The sequence below is a fragment of the Carettochelys insculpta genome, chromosome 2 (assembly GCF_033958435.1).
Source record: "Carettochelys insculpta isolate YL-2023 chromosome 2, ASM3395843v1, whole genome shotgun sequence".
In the NCBI taxonomy this organism is placed as follows: Eukaryota; Metazoa; Chordata; order Testudines; family Carettochelyidae; genus Carettochelys; species Carettochelys insculpta.
In genome coordinates this window covers 11,599,463-11,614,022 of record NC_134138.1, presented here as the reverse complement: position 1 = coordinate 11,614,022, position 14,560 = coordinate 11,599,463, and the positions used below count along the sequence as shown (strand labels likewise).

Below are 14,560 nucleotides of genomic sequence, written 5' to 3'. Positions count from 1 at the left end.
CACTCCACAGAAAGCAGAGTCAGGAGCTTGGCCATTGGCTCTCAGAACAGGCAGCCGGGGAATCCACATGCTATCCCAGCCCCAAGTACTGGCTCTACAGCTCTCACTGGCCAAGAACCACAGCCAAATGGGAGCTGAGGAGGCAGTGTCTGCAGACGGGGCAGCATGCAGAGCTATACAGCCCCACCTCCACAGGGGAGCCAGGATAGGGGGGATGAGACACTGCTTCCAGGAGCCCTTCAAGTATGTGCTGCCCAGAGCCTGCACTTCTTAGCTCACCCACACCCCAGCTTCCTACCTCAGCCCTGATCCCAGTCCAGAGCACCATCCACTACCCCAAATACCTCATCCCCACCACAACCCACGAGCCAGAATCCCCAGCTGGAGCCCTCACCCCCACCTGCAGCTCAATCCCCCGTGAATGCTCACAAAATTCACCTTCCAAACTGTTTCCATAATGAGATATGAACTTCAGACCAAAAAGTTTGCCCACCTCTGCTCTAAGGTAATGCAAATAATAGTGAAAACAAGTCCTAGGAGAGAATCTACTCACGTATGCTAGTATTTAAATAGCCACAACAAGGCTTTGAAGATCACACAACACAAAGATGAACAGGGTGGCAGTGTGGGGAGCTCACAGTTTTTCTGTTGATCTGGATTAGATGGAGACTTTTGTTTGTTAAGCAAGACTAGGTTAACAGGACAGCAGCAGACCACATGGGAAAGCAAGGGAGGAGGGCAGCAGCAACAGAACTAGGCAGGCTTCAGTTCCTGTCTACACACAAAGTTGAACCGGTTTAACTGAAGTTCTGCTTTTTTTCTTAAACCACACACTAAATCCAGCTCCAATCTGTGTGGCTACTCAATCTTCAGTTTGATAAGGGTCTCCTTTAAACTAAGCCATTATAAACCAGATTTAAATTCAAGAATGCCCACCTTAAAATAAACTGGTACAACCTCTAATATTTTTAAACCAATTCAGCTTGGTATGAGGACCAACACTTACATTGTTGCCCTGCGTGAGCACTAATGAAACAGTCACACTCTTCTGCCTGCAAGCTACCCATGCTGCACCAAACCTCACTCCCACAACCCAGGATCCTGTGTCCGGAGGAGCAAAGTAGATAAAGCTTCATTGGAAACTGTCAAAGACACCGGATGCCTGTGCACACAAGCCATTTTCCACGATCACTATGATTGTTTAAATCTCCCCCTCCAAGAACCAACACCTCAACAAATGCTATTCCATAGTTGTCTTCGGACACCTGTTTGAGTTACTGACAATGAAAGGGTCTTGAAATGTTGTTTTTCCACCCACACAGTTTTGCCAGTGTAATACCTAAAGGGACTTTCCACTCTAACTTGCAAAAAACCACCAGATCTCTCCTCTGCGTTGAGTGTAAGGAGGAGACCTTTCAGATGGCCCCAACTGAGAATTTCATAAGTAAGCACGTGAAAACAAATGAAATTTTAACTTCGCAGGCACCAAGCAAAGATATGGAAAAGCTCCTATGTCTGAAGCCAAGTAATTAAGCAGCTCTACTGGCCAGCAGTTATGCTCCAGAATTTAAAATTTCATTTTTTAAAACTACATTTTTAATTCTTATGGTTGAAAAACAAACCTTGCAAACAAACTGAACTTAGCTTGATGTAGGCATCTTTTGAAGTGCAAGCATACAGCCTGAAACAGTAGCTTAACAGTGTGATTACTACATCCTTCTCCACGGTTAACTCTGGAACCTAATGACAGTTTGATACACAGATAGATACTGTCAAGAGTTGTTAAAGTGCAAATAAACCTGTATTAAGCATTTGTGAAACAGAAGCCAGAGTCTCAAATAGGTAAAATCTCCCAGTTCTGAATTTAATTGCAACTGTTGCAGAATGCAGCAGAAATGTAACACAAACAGGGTGTCTGGCTGACAAATTTAAACCCAGTCTGCTGCAAAAAGTATGGGATCCTGTTAAATGAGTTGGTTATACACAAGGTATCAATTTCCACTGACAGGGGTGGTTTGCGTCTTTTCACAGCCATCAATAAACGTACATACATCCCTATAGGCGCCTATGGTTAAACTAGGAGCCCTTGCCACTGCGGGAAAAGCTGCACACTTTACTGACAAAGAACTCAGACTGCAGATGCATCTACACCAGGCATTACATTAGGAGCTACTGCCGGCACAGCTATGCGGGTCAGGGAACTTTCTTCTTACTGATGACCATCACAGCTGTGCTGGCAGAAGTCTGTAGCGTGGACCAGATCTAAGGGCTTGTATTCTTGCTGAACAAGTTTACGAAGAAAGAAGAACTTAAAAAAATCCATTCACTCGGCTTTAATCTCAACTCCTCTGAGTGGGAAGATAAAGTTAAAATTGAATTAGATGCTGGCAATAACATAAACCCCAAGATTGAGGCTAATTGCTGGGATTAATAATTCTGGTTGTACAAAGATGCACATCACACAGTGTTTGGAATAAGACAACAACATCCACACCCTAGTGTCTCAAAAGGGTCTTACATTGGGATATTTATTCTATCTAGGTTCCAAAATGACAGTCATATGAACAGGGGTTGGGAACCAAACAAGAATTTTTTCCCCCCAAATTCAAGAGCTCTAACGCATGTAAATAAAAGACAGTCCTAAATAAATAATGTCAAACCATACTTTTTGTAACCCCTATTTTAAGAATAGCGTAAACACAATGATTCGTAATGTGATACATATTTACTGCAAGACATTCCCAAACATTTCATGTCTTCTATTTCCTCATACTTTACGTGGGTGTTTGTACCACTGTCTTCCTGACTTTCACTCTGGAACCTTCTCTCTCTCTGGAGGGATGTTAGGGGCAGTTATCCAGCAATTCAAGGTCACATATTGTTTGCTATTTAGCTATAAGCTGTTTATTGCTAAGCTTTTAGACATTCACTGTTTATTTAAAATAATCAAGAGGCTTTTTTTTTTTTTAAACTCTGCAATTATCGTGAGCCACAAAGAAGTTCTAAAGAGACGCATGCAGCTCCGAAGCAGCAAGTTGCAGACCCCTGCACATAAAGGAATGGGTTTTATTAATAGTAATATCACAGTAACGCCTAGAGTGTGCAAAGGAGATCAGTGTCCCACAAGCCCTATTGTGCAAGACACTGTATACATGTGCACACACATTCCACAAGACAGACACTGCCCCCAAAGATCCAGGCAGACGAATAAGTATTGCCAGGTAAGTGACTTGACTAAGGTCACAGCAATTCACTGGCAGAATTGAAAACAGAAAGAAAGGTTACTCACCGTAGTAACGGTGGTTCTTCGAGATGTGTCCCCGTGGGTGCTCCACATTAGGTGTCGGGCTCGCCCGGCGCCGCAGATCGGATCTTCCAAGCAGTTTCTGCCGCACCGCGCATGCGCCGGTGCGCGCCACTCCCCCGCGCGCTCCCGGCCCCGTGTGCGATCCGGTCCCCGCCAGTTCCTTGACCAACCGCCTCGGATGCTCCTGCAAAACACTAAACAGAGATCCGAAGCGGGGAGGATGGGCGGGTAGTGGAGCACCCACGGGGACACATCTCGAAGAATCACCGTTACTACGGTGAGTAACCTTTCTTTCTTCTTCAAGTGTCCCCGTGGGTGCTCCACATTAGGTGACTACCCAGCAGTAACCCAAGATAGGAGGTGGATAATCGGAGTATGTGCAGCTTGTCCCCGAGAGGACCGCTGTCGAGAGACAGGTATCCTCTTGGAATACCCTGTGAAGGGCGTAATGTTTGGCGAAGGTGTCACAGGATGACCAGGTCGCCACTCTGCAAATGTCTTTTAGCGCAACGCCCTTGAAAAAGGGCTGTTGATGCTGCCACCGCCCTAGTGGAATGAGCTCTGGGCATGGCCAGGAAAGGAGTCTTTTTGAGTTTGTAGCACTTTTTAATGCAAGATACGATGTGCTTCGAGATTCTCTGCGAAGAGAGACATTCTCCTTTTGATTTGGGAGCGATAGAGACTAGGAGTCTATCCATTCTCTGGAAGGACTTGGTCCTGTCTATATAGAAAGCTAGCGCCTCCTCACGTCCAGGAGGTGTAGGCGCGCCTCTTTGTCAGAGTTATGAGGCTTTGGATAAAACGAGGGTAAACAATAGGTTCGTTAGTATGAAACTCAGAAGAAACTTTAGGAACAAAGGCTGGATGCAGCCGTATGGTTACCGCCTCCTTGGAAAAAACAGCGCAGGGTGGCGTTGCCATAACTGCCGCAAGCTCGCTCACCCTGCGAGCTGACGTGATTGCGAGAAGAGAGGTCGTCTTTATCATAAGGAGGCAGAGGGAAACCGTGGCCAAAGGCTCGAACGGTGGTCCCCTTTTCGCATTAAGCACCAGGTCCAAGTTCCACGAAGGTGGAAGCGGTTTCCGAGGGCGGGGTATAGGTTTACCAGCCCTTTAAGGAACCTGGTAACCATGGGATGGGCGAACACCGTGTGCCCTGTCTCTCCGTGTCTGAATGCCAAAAAGGCGGCAAGGTGGACCTTAAACGAGGATAGCGAGAGTCCTCCTCTCTTGAGGTCCAGTAAATACTCTAATATCACAGCCATAGGCACCGAAAGGGGGGCTAGCTGTTTGGTAGAACACCATGCCGTAAAGCGAGTCCATTTCTGCTTGTAGGTCTTCCTGGTGGAAGTCCTCCTGCTACTTTCTAGGACTTGCTGCACTTCCTCCGTACATGTGCTCTCTAGGGAGCTGAGCCATGGATTAACCACGTTTGTAGTCGCAGGCCTTGGGGGTGCGGATGCACTATGGACCCCTGGGCTTGCGTGAGCAGATCCGGCGCCACCGGAAAGGGCATCGGTGGCCAGTCCGACATGCGCAGGAGTAGGGGGAACCATTGCTGTCGATCCCACGTTGCGACTATCGGGATCATTCAGGCTCCTTCCCTCCTGGCTTTCTGCAACACCTTGTGGATGAGCACTGTGGGAGGGAAAGCGTAAAGCAGGGGGCCCCTCCAAGAGATCGTGAAGGCGTCCCTCAGGGACCCCCGTCCCAGTCCTGCCCTGGAGCAGAATCGTGGGCACTTCTTGTTGTGCTGAGTAGCAAACAGGTCTATCTGGGGAAAAACCCCATGCATGAAAAATCGGTTGCAGCAGATCGGGACGGATCTGCCACTCGTGAGTGAGTGCAAAACGCCCGCTCAGCTGGTCTGCCTTCACATTGTGAGCGCCTGGGAAGTACGAGGCTTTCAGGATTATATTGTTGGCGATGCAGCAGTTTCACGACCGGACTGCTTCTGTACATAAGGCACGGGACCGAGCTCCTCCTTGCCGATTCATATAAAACATGGTGGAGGTATTGTCTATACTGATCCCGACTACTTTGCCTTTTATATGGTCTCGAAAGTGTCTGCAGGCGTTGAACACTGCTCTGAGCTCCAGTATATTTGTGTGCAGTGACTGCTCCATAGAGGACCACAGCCCTTGCGTCACCTCTTCGCCCATGTGCGCTCCCCACCCTATGAGGGAGGCGTTTGTAGTAAGAAAAACCAATATGTGTGGTTGGTGGAAGGGTACCCGTTAGCAGGTTCTCGGGGTTTACCCACCATTGCAGGGATTTGCGCACCTCTGTTGTGGGCGACGCCACCTGTGAACAGTGTGTGCTGCCGGGTTGTATACGCTCGCCAGCCAGTGCTGCATGCTGCGCATGTGTAACCTGGCGTTCTGTTGTACGAACGCCGCTGCTGCCATGTGGCCCAGCAGCTGTAAGCACGTCAGAACCAGCACCGTAGGGCTGAAGGTGAAGACTTGCATGAGGGAGCCGACGGCCCGAAAGGGAGTCTCTGGTAGATACGCCCTCGCTGTAATAGAATTTATGCGTGCCCCTACGAACTCTATGTCCTGCGTGGGGTCTATCTTTGATTTTGTCAGATTGATAACCAGGCCGAGTGAGAGAACGTGCCTACTGTGACGCATATTATGGGTAGTACCTCCTCCTTCGAGGCCCCTTTGAGTAGGCAGTCATCCGGATACTGGAATATAAATACCCCGTCTGTGCAGGTAGGCTGACACCACCGCCAAGGGCTTGGTGAAGACTCTGGGGGCCGAGGAGAGGCCAAACGGTAGGACCTTGTATTGAAAATGTTCTTTGCCTACCATGAAAAACCAGAGGAATCGTAGGTGAGCCGGATGAATAGTTATGTGAAAATACGCGTCTTATAAGTCGAGGGCTGCGAACCAATCTCCATCATCTAGTGCCGTAAGGATGGAGGCGATTGTGATCATCCGAAAGCGTTGCTTGCGCAGGTACCGGTTGAGGCCTCGAAAATCTAAGATGGACCTCCCGCCTCCTGTCTTTTTCCCCGTGAGGAAGTACCTGGAGTAGAACCCTCTCCCTTGCAGTTGCTCCGGCACTCTTTCCACTGCCCCTATGAGCATGAGATGGTCTACCTCCTGCTTGAGCCTCGCCACGTGGGAGGCCTCCTGGAGGTGGGGCCTGGGTGGAGGTCATGGCGGTGGGAGCGACTGGAAGGGGATGGCGTACCCCGTGGCTATGATCTCCAGCACCCATTTGTCTGTGGTGATCCTTCGCCACTGGTTATAGAATGGTCGGAGGCGATGGTGGAATAACCGCTTCGGATGACCTTGCGACGGTAGTGATGGCGCAGCCCTGGATCTGTGTGTCAAACTTGTGGCCTTTGGCCCTGCCCCGAGGACGCACGGCTGCGTTGGGAACGAGGCCTGGGAGTTCTGTACTGCTGGTGCTGTTGATGTCGCCCTTGCTCGTAACCCCTGTGGTACTGGGGACGCTGTTGCTGAGTCCGCAACATCCAGGGCGATCTGAACTCCCGTCCTCGAGGCCGCATAGCCTTCTTGCATGATGGCCTTGAGCACTGGTTTCTTGCCCTCTGGAAGCGAGTCCATGAGGGAGGTTAACCTAATGTGGTTATTGAAATTATGGTTCGCTAGATGCGCTGCGTAATTTGCCATTCGCAACAGTAGAGTGGAGGAGGAGTAGACCTTTCTGCCCAACAGCTCTAGCTTTTTGGCATATTTGTCTGTTCCCCCACATTGTGACGACTCCACCACCAAGGAATGTGGTTGTGGGTGGCTGAACAGGAACTCCGTGCCCTTTGTCGGCACGAAGTTTTTTTTTTTTTGTTTGTTTTTTTGCTCTCTTGTGGACAGGCGGAATAGTCGCAGGGGTCTGCCATATCATAGTGGCAGACTCCAAGATTGCGTCATTAAGCCGTATTGCTATTTTGGAGGAGGCCGGAGGTCTCAGATTTTTGAGGAGCTTATGGTGTTTCTCTTGCACCTTAGCTGTCTGGATGCCTTGCGTGAAGGCCACCCTCGTAAAACAGCTCTTGGAACTGTTTGAGATCGTCCGGAGGATGGACGTCCCCCGGGGCCGTAGCCTCATCCGGGGAGGAGAGCGAGGAACCACTGGGATACGTCTCTGTGGACCCTTCCGGTTCCTGCTGGTGATGGTACACCCTCCCACTAGAGGTTTGCGAGGGAAAATCTCGGGGTTCCATAACCAGTCCCCCTGAGATGCTTGAGTCTCTGTCCCCGGTTGCAATTGCCCTCGGGGGTACGAGATCGTTTGTGGGGATCTTTCCCTGGTAGATAGCCGATGGTGTCTATGCCCCGCGTGGTAGGGGCGACCATGGCAGTATAGGCACTGTTCTTGGGAAGGTGACCTAGACCACTCCCTTGGTGCATACCCTCTGCGTCTGGGGGAGGGCTGGAGAGAGCGATTTTGCATAATAGTCCAGCGGTTCAAACCCCAGGAAGGGTGAAGGTGGTCCCAGCCAGGGTGAGGCTGGTTGCAAAAAATGGAGAAGGGGGCTCCAGGTAGGCTAGGGGAGACCCCTGCCTTCTGGTTGGAGTCTGCAACATAAGCGGAGGGCTGTAAGAAAGCAACTCCACAGCCCTGTGCGGAGAGGGGCTGCAATGCCTCCTCTTGTGTGCAGCCTTCCCCCTCCCTTGAGGAGGTAACTCCGCCCCCTGACGTACAGGGGATCCCGGCCCCATGCGCACCGAGCTCGGCACGCTCGAGGGCGGTGCCGCAGGTGCGGTGTCCTCCGGTGCCTGCAGGCTGCGTGCCTGCGCGCTCTGCACCGCTGGTTCCCCGGGGGTCGGTGCCGCTGCCTGCGGTCCCGCCGGTACCGCCGCTTGTTTAGCCGCCACCCTGCCTGCAGTGCGGGGCGGCTGGCTGATTATCGGAGGCTGAGCCGCTTCCACGTGGCTCTCCGTGCCGCCGCCGATCAGCTGTTGCTGCAGCTGGGGGCTGCTCGCTCCTCCCGTCCCGCTCGCTATTGTTGCCGGCAGGGATCGGGCTGGGGAGGCTTTCCTCCGTTTTTGGCAGCTTTCCTTTTATGGGCCCTGCAGGGTCTCTCCTGCTGCGGCCGCTCCGGCACGTCTGGCTGGAGGGCCTTATGAAAAGCAGTTTTAAGCCGCTGCCCTGCCTGCGGTGCGGGGCGGCTGGCTGATCATCGGAGGCTGAGCCGCTTCCACGTGGCTCTCCGTGCCGCCGCCGATCAGCTGTTGCTGCGACTGGGGGCTGTGCGCTCCTCCCGTCCCGCTCGCTGTTGCTGCCGGCAGGGATCGGGTTGGGGAGACTTTCCTCCGTTTTTGCGCTGATGGAGTGAGGGAGGCAGCTTTCCTTTTATGGGCCCCGGAGGGTCCCTCCTGCTGCGGCCGCTCCGGCACGTCTGGCTGGAGGGCCTTATCAAAAGCAGCATTTTAAGCCGCATCTCCCTGTCCCTCCTTAATCGCCTCTGGGCAGGACTCACATTTTTTAAAGCCTGAAGAGGACATTGTTGGTGAGTCTTTCAGTTGTTAAGCGGGTACTTAGCACCTTCCCTGTGCTGTTTTCCCCGTCCGATGGCCTGCCCCAGCAGGAGGGCTGATGGCCCGATGCTCCTGGCCTCCGGCGCTTGTTACTGGGACTGGATTGAAGCTGTCCCGCTTGTAGTTTGTTTGTTGCTTTTGTTTTTTTTTTTGTTTTTTTGTTTTTTGCAAAAATAACAACCGGCTAACTTGCAGTAGCTTAAGTACTTGAAAAACTTTAAAGAAAAACAGTTAAAGTCGTTGAATACGCTGCTTGGCCTTAGCCTAGTTCAGATTCCGTCTGCAGCCGACGGCGGTTAAGAGGAACTGGCGGGGACCGGATCGCGCACATGGCCGGGAGCGCGCGGGGGAGTGGCGCGCACCGGCGCATGCGCGGTCCGGCAGAAACTGCTTGGAAGATCCGATCTGCGGCGCCGGGCGAGCCCGACACCTAATGTGGAGCACCCACGGGGACACTCGAAGAAGAACTCAAGACTTTTGATTTCAGCCCCAGCACTTGTCTACTAGATACTATTCCTTTCCCATTTTTCATAGCAACAGATTCAGGACAAGCAATATAAATACTCTAATAATGTAAGTTAAATACATGGCCTGGAAGGAATCCTGAGAGGTTGTCCACATTTACAGCAATGCAGCCGTGCCACTTTACACCTTTAGTGGAGATACTTCTACAAGAGCACAAAAGCTTCTGCTGGTGTAGTTCGGAGGTGGGGAACCAGTGATCCATGGACCAGATCCAGCCCTCTGGTTCACTTCATCCAGCTCATTGTAAATCCCTGCGCTGCAGGCCAAAACCCTAAGCCTCAGCACACACTTCTCACAGAGCCAGACCTGCGAGCACTGGCTTACCAGCATGTCCCTGCAACCCCAGGCAGCAGGGGGATCTGGGAAACACCACATGCTGCCCATCTGCAGAACCAGCTCCACAGCCCCCCAGGTCAGAAACCAAGGCCAACAGGAGTTGCAGGGGTGGTGCCTAAGGGGGCACATAGAGCCTTCTAGCCCCTCCACTGGGGCTGGACATGGCCATGGCTGCCACTTCCAGGAGCAGTGCGGAGCCAGGGTGTGCAGGCTGGGAGCCTGCCTTAGCCCCACTGAGCTGCTGACTGGGAACCACCTGAGGTACACACCACACAGCTGGTGCCTGCAACCCAGACCCTCTTCCATACCCCCAGTCCCATGACTTAGGCTGGAACTACCTCTACAGCTTAACTCCCTCCCAGCCCCCAACAACCCAGCTCTCGCCCGGAGCCTGCACTCCACACCTCCTCCTGCATCCCAACCCCCTCTCCTGTTCTTCTCCCCAACCCACATCCCACCCTCTCCAACACCCAACCCCAGTCCTGAGCACCCACATGCACCCAAAACCCCTCATCCCAAGCCCTACCCCAGAGTCCACAGCCCCAGCTGAAGCCTTCACCACAAGCCTTTACTCCAACTCAGAGCCCCAGCCCACACCTGGAACCCCTTATTTCTGGCCCCATCCCAGAGCCTAAGGGAAGCCCGAGCCTCCTGCCTCCTCTCGGCTGCGTGTGGTCCAACTCATTTTTAATATGTGTCAATGGCCACTTAAAGAAAAAAAGGTTCCCTACTCAGCTGTAGTTAGTTAATGCACCTTTGTGAGAGGCATTAGCTATATGGGTGAGGAGGAAGGTGCATGTTAGGTTCATGTAACTATTGCTCTGAGATGTGGATTTTTCATTGCTCTGAGCAACATAGTTACACTGAAGTAAGGTTGCAGCACAGACTTGGCCAAAGAAAAGACGCACGTCTGACATTCAAACACAGGTTCTCATGACTGTACCTGGATGATGACTGAGAGATGCTGGGGATTTTCACCAGGCTACTCTTTACCTACTTACAGAAAAAAATATCATCAATCAAAGGGGGAACCAAAGATACTCCAGTGTTTACAACCTGGCCAGTTCCATGTGGCCACCACCACTTTCAGCAAGTAGCACCTACTCATGGGGCACTGCATTTCGGATACAGTACACAGCCACATGCAGCACCCCACACACGCTAATAAAAACATGAGAAAAGACATACTGGGTGAGACCATCTAGGCTAGCTGCCTGTCTTCTGGCAGCAGCCACTGTCAGACGCTTAAGAGGATATAGAGACCAGGGCAATTACTGTGTGACCCATCCACTGTTGTCCTGTGCCAGCATCTGGGAGTCAAAGGCTTAAGGACAATCCAGAGCATGGAATTACATCCCTGGCCATCTTGGCTAACAGCCACTGAAGGGCTTTTCCTTCCTGAGCTTACCTAATTTTTTTGTAACTCACTTATACTTCTTGCCTTTACACCATCCCCAAGCAACAACTTCCATCAGTTGATAGCACAGTAGTACCTGGGGGTACACAAGGGTTGAGTTCCAAGCAACCCTCAAATATTACAAATTTCGGGTATGTCGGGGGGGCTTGGGGCCAAGGGGTTAAGCCTGGGGTGGGTTAGGGCTATGCGGGGGCAGGGGAGATGGAGTTGAGCCAGGGCATGCAGGAGTTGCAGGAGGGTCTGTGGGGGTGGTAAGCAGGGGGCTGGAGCCTGAGCCCTGTGTGGGGCTGTAGTGCAATGGGGCCTGGGAGCCCCATGTGCAGGTTGGAGCTGGAAGCTTCTCCACATGGGTTGGGGTTGAGCTGGGTCTGTGTGCGTGGGGGGTGTCTCCCTACTTTCCCAGAGGGGGGCCACTGTTAGCTGGACAGCAGCGCCACTCTGGGAAGGGGGTTTTAGTCCACCTGGCTAGTCGCAGCAGCAGGCAGGTAGGTGGGCTAAAAGCCTTCCCCCAAGTGGTGCCTAGAACTGCTCTGGGAAGGGCCTCTTACCTTGTCTAGCTGCCCACAGCTGCAGGAAGGTAAGCAGGCTGACAGCCACGTCTTCAAGGTGCGTGAAACTCACATTAAAGTGAGTTTTACGCAACCTGAAGATGCCTAAAGTGGGGGTTTAGTGTACACTGAGTTAAACCTACTGCCTAATTATTTCATCAGGTAATCCTGGTTCTTATGTGAATGAATAAACACTTTGAGTCACTTTCTCCACATCATTCATGATTTTACAGACCTCTATATCATCCCCCCTTAGTGATCTCTGTTCTAAGATGCACAGTCCCAATCTTGTTAACCTCTCCTCTTATGGAAGTTGTTCCATATCAAGATTTTTTTCCCTTCTATATACATTTTGCATTTTTTTAAAAAGATAACTGACCAGCACTGCATGCAGTATTCCAGGCATGGCTGTACCACATATTTATATAGCAGAATTGTATTTCCTGTCTTATTATCTATCCCTTTTCCAATAGTTCCTAACATTGATAGTTTTTTTTTTTTTGACTACCATTGCATACTGAGTGGATGTTTTTAAGAGAACTAGTTATGACGACTCCAAGATCTTTTTCTCTAATGGTAACAGCCAATTTTGACCCCAGCTGGAATTTTGGACATACAACTGGAAATATATATTCCAATGTGCATTGCTTTACATTTCTCAGCACTGAATATCATCAGCCATTTTGTTACCCAGGAAAGCCACTTTTGTGAGATCTCTCTGTAACACTTTGCAGCCAGCTTTGGACTTCAGGCTCTTGAGTAATTCTGCATCGTCTGCGAACTTTGCCATCACGCTGTCTGGCCCTTTTCCCAAGCGCGTCGGGGAGCATGCTGAAAAGCAGTGGTGCCGCTGCAGATCCTAGCGGGGAGCTCTGCTATTTACCTTTCTCCACTCTGAAAACCGAAAACTGAAAACTCTTTATAGCCCTTTCTTGCTGGACACTCTGCTCGGGGTGGCTGTACCCCACCGTCTTCCTCCAGGGCGGCGCTGTTCAGCGTGCCACGGCCTCCCGCACGGCGCTCTGCGAGCAACCGCGTCGCGGGACACGACCCATCAGCAGCCTCCTGCAGGCGCAACTCGCCGTCTCCGGCTGCACTCGGCCAGCTGCAGGGCGGACACCCCGGCTGCACAGCGCCCTAAACGCGGGGCGCAGCGTCCCCAACTCCGGCACATCCCGGGCACGGAGCAGGGCGCGGTGCATGGGGGGGAATATCACCCCCCATCCCCAGCGACCCGCACCTCCGGAGGCGGCTCGTTCCCAGCGTGCCCCCCCCCCAGGATCCTCCCCTGGCTGCAGCTGACGCGGATGGCCCCCGCACGGCGCACTCACCTGGCCGCCGCGCTCGTGCGCAACTCGCGCACCACCGCCAGCCGACCGACCGCTCAGCTCCACGCCTCACGCGCTCGCTCGCTCGCTCTCCGGGAGCTCCGCCCACCCACGCCCCGCACGCCGGCCCCACCCCCTCGCCTTCTCCCGCTCGCACGCGCGCTTCTAGCTCCGCCCCCTTCTCTGCCGTGCGGAGGCGCTTGTGCTCAGGGGAGGCGGGGGCGACAGTTGGTGTCACGTGGGTGGTGGAGCTGGCGCCGGCTCTGGCGGGAGCCAATGGGAACTGTCCGAAGGGCTGCGAGGCTGGAAGGGGGTCTGAGGAGTGTGGGGGGAGGGGAACGTGGACGTTAGAAGGGACTGGGGAAGGTGGGGGAGGGGTAGGAGACTAGAAGAGGGGGAGGGGCGGAAAAGGAGGGGGAAGAGGAGGACAAAAGGCAAGAGGGGAGGAGGGGCAAGAAAGGAAGGGGCAAAGGAGGAGGGGAGGACAGAAGGGGAAAAGGGGTAGTTGTGGTGTGGTACCATTCACCATTTTATCACGTGTCACCTAAGGCGCCCTTCCCACAAGATCAAGGGACATTTTCTTCCACTGTTCACATTATAGGGCTGGTGACATAGACCATGAATAGTCTCCATCTCTGCACTATGGGGCAATGGTCAACTCACATGCTAACTTGCAAATTAAGTGCTTGGGAGGAAGATGCAAGGGAAATGGTGAGAAATCCCAGGTGGAGTGAGTTGCATAGCAAGTTGGAAAAGGAAGCAAGTTATGCATACGCACATGTCCCAAACCAGGCAGATATTTCCATAAATGCACCCAAAGCTTGGAACTTGCAGGATCGGTTGAGGAAGGTGGCTTAAGAGTTTCCACAAAGTTACTTGGCCAAAGTGAAACAGCAGTTTAAAAAGCAACCATCATCCTCAGAAGCACTGAACAAAGATACAGAAAAATATTATTGGAGGGAAGAGCTAACTAATGTGTATATGCACCACTATTCTCTACAAGGGAGAATCTGGACTGTCCAGCTGTGTGTCATCGGCTCTATACAAAAAGCATCCAAAGGTTGCTCTTGCTTAGATTAAGAGGAAAAGGCCTCACACAAAGCCCCCTGACTTCAGAAATATTTGAGTTCTAGCCCGGCTAGCAGATTTCGACTGGGCATGCTGGCAGCTGGTTGACAACAGTTAAGTACTATGTAGTCAAGGGTTTGTATAATATTTAGAATGTTGTAATGACCTGACATCAAATAGTGATCTTTCTTCTGGAGTACAGTGATCAACCAACAAAGATAATTAGAGGTAACTGGCATGTTGTGAGAGATTCCAAAACTTAGGATCAATTAGCTTGGGAAGGAAAAGAATGAAAATATGAAGAAGAGTCACTGGAGTGATGTGTTTAAGAAGAGAAAAGATAGCATCAAAACAGAATAATCCTTTCCTGTTTATGCCATCCCCATATTTCTACAAGAGAGTTACTGAAATTAGAAGAAGACTGGAGATATGCCTAACCAAGATAAATAATAAATTTAATATGGTGCAACTCGCAGTAGCAAAGCCAGAGCAACTCTAGATGTAATGATGTTATATCA

At 51.6% G+C, this 14,560-nt stretch overlaps 1 protein-coding gene across 1 annotated transcript in view; it reads right to left on the bottom strand.

Annotated features, from left to right (window-relative positions):
* Positions 1 to 13,115, bottom strand: part of PTP4A3 (protein tyrosine phosphatase 4A3) — a 157,431-nt gene extending 144,316 nt beyond the window's left edge. Inside the window, exon 1 of the mRNA XM_074986592.1 lies at positions 12,978 to 13,115. The gene's annotated coding sequence lies outside the window, so the exon portion shown is untranslated. The remainder of the gene's footprint in view (positions 1 to 12,977) is intronic.
* Between the last annotated feature and the right edge of the window lie 1,445 nt (positions 13,116 to 14,560).